This window comes from Panthera leo, chromosome B4 (assembly GCF_018350215.1).
Source record: "Panthera leo isolate Ple1 chromosome B4, P.leo_Ple1_pat1.1, whole genome shotgun sequence".
NCBI classification, from domain to species: domain Eukaryota; kingdom Metazoa; phylum Chordata; class Mammalia; order Carnivora; family Felidae; genus Panthera; species Panthera leo.
Genome location: NC_056685.1, coordinates 81,291,757 through 81,296,856, shown reverse-complemented (window position 1 = coordinate 81,296,856; position 5,100 = coordinate 81,291,757). Strand labels below are relative to the sequence as shown.

Genomic DNA, 5,100 nt, shown 5'->3' with positions numbered 1-5,100 from the left:
ACCGTAAGAATAGCTACCACCTGTCACAATACCACACATTTATAAAAGCATTGACTGTATTCCTTATTCTGTACCTTTTATTCTCATGACCTATTTATTCCCTAACTAGAAGCCTATACCTCCCACTCCTCTTGCCTATTTTGCCCATCACCCCAACCCCTCCCATCTTGCAAAATCAATTAGTTGTCTGTAATAATGAGTTTGTTTCAGCTTTGGTTGTTTGTTAATTTTTTTTTTTTAGATTCTATATATAAGTGAAATCAGGTGGTATTTGTCTTTGTCTGTCTGGCATATTTTATGTAGCATAATCTCTATGTCCATCGATGTTGTTTTAAATAGCAATATCTCATCCTCTTTTATAGTTGAATAATGTTTCATTGTATATGTGTGTGTGTGTGTGTGTGTGTGTGTGTGTGTGTGTGTATCTGTGTGCGTGTGTGTATAATGTCTTCTTTATCCATTCATCTATGAGTGTGCACTTTGGGTTGCTTCCATATCTTGGTTTTTGTGAATAATGCTCCAAAAACTGCAGGGCTGCATATATCTTTTGGAATTGGTATTTTTAGTTGAATATTTTTATTACTTAGAATAGTAAGAAAAATGATTTGTGTTCCATAACCACTGGTTTTATGTTCACAATCATAAATCATTTACATGGGAACTTGGAATGTTTAGCTAATGAACTCAAGATTTCCTATAGCTGTATATAGCAAGATAGTGGAGATTAGAAGGTTAAAATTTCATTTTCTCTTATTAAATATTCATGATAATATTAATTCATCTTAATCAAAATTTTGATGTATTTGTGTGAAACAGTAATTTAAGGACCATATCTTTGAAGGTTTGTGTACTTTCTGGTTCCTTAAGGGGTACGTGAAGTGTTTCAACATGGGGACAAAGGAGTTATTGAGAATAGCTACTACTTTTGTCAGTGATGGCCTTTTTTCCTGCAGAATAATTAGCATATTTGGAAATGGAGGTAACAATCATGTGAGAAATACAAGAGGAGAAAAACTTTTTCTTGTCTGACTGACAGACGTGATATACATGTAGGACAAAATCACAAACGCCAAAGTGAATAGCGAAGTAATCCAAACAAAGCAAAGGCCAATTACTTCTAGGAACCTTGCATCTGAGAATATGGTTGTACAAGGGAAAGCTAGTCACATGCAAAGTGGTCAGTGATATTAGAAGCACAGTTATCCGGCTGGAGCAGAAGTATAAGGGGTAGCATAAATGACCAGAAACATGCCCAGTCATGCACAGAGCGTAAACAGGTTGCAGAGATTCCTGTTTTTGATGGTTGTGTAATGAAGGGGTTTGCAAATGGCAACATAGTGGTCAAGGGACATGGCAATTAGGATGGGAAGTTCAGCCACCTCCATGAAAAGAAAGAAAAATTCTTCTGGGTGGCTCAGTCGGTTGAGCGTCCGACTTCAGCTCAGGTCACGATGTCACGGTTCGTGAGTTCGAGCCCCGCGTCAGGCTCTGGGATGATGGCTCGGAGCTTGCTTCCGATTCTGTGTCTCCCTCTCTCTCTGCCCCTCCCCCATTCATGCTCTGTCTCTCTCTGTCTCAAAAATAAATAAACATTAAAAAAAATTAAAATCATTAAAAAGTAGTTCATATAATTTAGATTACATTTTAAGTTTCCACAATTCTTATTTAATGTACACACATCACCAGGTTAGAGTGATGATTAGTCAGGTTTCCAGTGACACATATATGTATGTGATGAATAAAAAGATGAAAATCACAATCAGAAGATCAGGATCATCATAAAGGCCCAGCAGGACAAACTGATCATTTTGTGCTTGTTCATTTCCTTCTCTTTTCTTTCCTCTTTTTTTAACAATATGTGACAGTGTTAATGGATTTGGAGAACATTAGGTTAGATGAAATAAGTCAGTCACATGACAGAAGAACAAAAAAAGGATAAATCCACTTTTATGAAGTGTTAAAATTGGTCAAACTCATAGAAATGGAGGATAGATGGTGGCTGCCTTGGGACAGGTTGGAGTGGCCAATGGGGAATTGATGGTAGCTGCTATAGAGTTCCATTCTGTGGGGCTCCTGGGTGGCTCAGTTGGTTAAGTGTCTGACTTTGGCTCACATCATGAAATTTTGGCCATGAGTTCAAGCCCTGTGTCAGGCTCTGTGCTGACAGCTCAGAGCCTGAAGCCTGCTTTGGATTCTTTGTCTCCCTCTCTCTCTGCCCCTCCCCCACTCATGCGCTCGCTCTCTCTCTCTCTCTCTCTCTCACACACACACACTCACTCAGAAATACACATTAAGAAGAAAAAAGTTAAGTTCTGTTAGAGGAATAAGTTCTGAGAATGTTGAAGATGAATATTGTTGAAGAACATTGTTTGCTGTAGTACATTTGCTTACAGTTAATACTATATTGTGCTTTTTAAGAAATAAGAGGGTAGATCTTGTGTTAAATATTCTCACCACTTAATAAATATAATTTGTACTGATTCCAAACTATAGCGGTTAGATATAAAGACCAATATTAACAATAACAATCACTGCTATTTATTGTTAGCTGTTTATACTATATGCCTGACAGGTTCATTTCCATCCCTAAGTACATTATATATGCCAGATTTATCTGACACCTGCCTTATCAATGGGGAAGAATATGTTGAGAGGTTATAGAAACCCTCAGTTTGCCAACTATTTGCCTTATTTAGCATACAAATTATACTTCAGAGAAGATGAAATTGAGAAACCATGCATAGGTTTTCCCTTACATTTTGAGTCTCCTTCATTTTTCTATATTTTGTTTGTTTCTCAACAACTCCTGTGATGTATTCCTCAATTGAATAAATTACATAGTGATCATTAGGCATGTTGGGCTACTAATTAGGATTGTAGTATATTTTCTATTACTAAAAAGTAGTTCATATAATTTAGATTACATTTTAAGTTTCCACAATTCTTATTTAATGTACACACACACACACACACACACACATACACATCTTTCCAAAATACTTTAGGCACTTAATGCCTTACATAGAGTGAGTGGAAGAATATTATCAGGTGATATTTCATTTTATATGAAATGGATAAATTTTCTTCTTATGAAGCTTTTATTTTCTATGAAACCTAAATGATTTTGTTTAGGCATTAAATAATTTAGATACATTTCCTGTTGGAAACTTGTCCAAAACTAGAGAAGAAGCTATACATATGTATTTCAGCATAGTCAGAAAATGGAGCTTACCCTCCATGGAATTAGAGAAAGTGACTTATCTTACATATCTAAAATAGATATTGCTTCACTATTGTCACACAATATGTGTACACATGTATATGCATATGTATGTTTACCTGTATATCTACCTATATCTACTGAGTACAGGATTTGGAAATATGAAGATGTATTTATATTATTAAAGATCTACACTTCTTTTAGCCAATAGGTAAATTACATGCACATACTCCGTTAAGTGAGCAGTATTTCTTGGTTTTTAAATGAAAGCATTCACATGTTCCATAAATCATATGGCATTTGAATAATTTTTTCCCTAGAGAAATGGCAAGATGTTTAAGGGAAATTCTGTCAAATATCAATGAAATAATAAAATTGTGTTTTCTGTATAGAGTAAGTAAAATATCATAACAGTATTTACACAGTGTCCCCTCCATTCCTGGTGATAATGGTTTTCCTAAACAAAACTTAAAGTACAACTTTATTTTATAAAACAATTATTGCTCAAGAAGTTGCAACTAACAAAGTGTTCAGAAAATGGAACCTTTAGAAAGACGTATGAAATTACTGCAATTGAATGGGAAATATATTATAGTGCTTGTAAGCTGTTAAAAACAGAGAACAAAAGTATAAGGATGACAGGAAGCCCATTGTGATTTGAAGAAGTTCCTTGAATTTCATGTTTGTATATTTTAAATTGCTGTGCAAGTGTGTCTAATTTATGACACCACAGCATTTCATTTGCTTGAGAAAAATACTATCTTCCTTGCCCTGTCCGTGAAGGCTCGCCTGACTTGCTGATTCCTTAGGCTGTAAATAAAGGGGTTCAGCATGGGGGCCACTGAGGTGTTTAGCACAGCAACTCCCTTGCTCAGAGACACTGTGTCTTTTGCTGATGGATTAATGTACATGAAAATGCAGCTGCCATAGGAGATGGAGATGACAATCATATGGGATGAACATGTGGAAAAGGCCTTTTTCCTCTGACTAGTAGAAGGAATTCTTAAAATTGTTCTGATGATATGTGTGTAAGACAGAAATATCAAGGCCAAAGTGAACATTAAAGTGAACACAGCACAGGAAAACCCCAGCGCCTCTAAGAATTTTGTGTCTGAACAGGAAAGTTGCAGCAGGGGAAAATAATCACAGGTAAAATGGTCAATAATATTAGACCTACAGTAATTAAGGTTTAGGAGCAACATGAGTGCGGGGAATATGATTAAGAATGACGTTAGCCACGAAGAGAAGACAAGGAGTATGCAGACTCTGTGATTCATGATGGTCATGTAATGCAGAGGTTTGCAGATGGCAATGTAACGGTCATAGGACATGGCGGCCAGAAGGTAAAATTCAGTGACTCCCAAGAGAATGTAAAAAAATAGCTGAGCAATGCAGTCATTAAAGGAAATGGTTTTTATCTCCAGTCATCATGGTGCCCAGTAACTTGGGTATGCTGACAGTTGTGAATGAAACCTCTAATAAGGAGAAGTTTCTGAGGAAGAAATACATGGGGGTCTGGAGGTGGGAATCCAGCAGGGTAAGGGTGATAATGGTCAGGTTGCCAGTGATGCTGAGCATGTAGGTGACGAGCAGAGAGACAAAGATCACCACCTGAAGCTGTGGGTCATCTGACAATCCCAGGAGGATAAACTCTGTTATTTCTGTGTGGTTTCTCATTCCTCAGTTGCTTATTTATTGTTTTCTCCAAACCTCCCGAAGAAAGCCCGAGGAACAAACTCGAAGAGTGGTTAACAAAAGTCCAAGTGTGAAGCCAGAATTTTGCTTAAATAGTATGTCATTTCCTTTGCAGGGGAAATTTTAAGTGAATTGATAATAGCAATGACCTGTTAATTTCTTCTGTTTTGTAGGAGAAAACGCTT

General features: G+C 36.6%; 2 pseudogenes; both read right to left on the bottom strand.

Annotated features, from left to right (window-relative positions):
• Positions 1–786: 786 nt before the first annotated feature.
• On the bottom strand, positions 787–1,394 carry LOC122225401 (annotated as a pseudogene).
• Positions 1,395–3,957: 2,563 nt separating this feature from the next.
• LOC122223617 lies at positions 3,958–4,897 on the bottom strand (annotated as a pseudogene).
• Between the last annotated feature and the right edge of the window lie 203 nt (positions 4,898–5,100).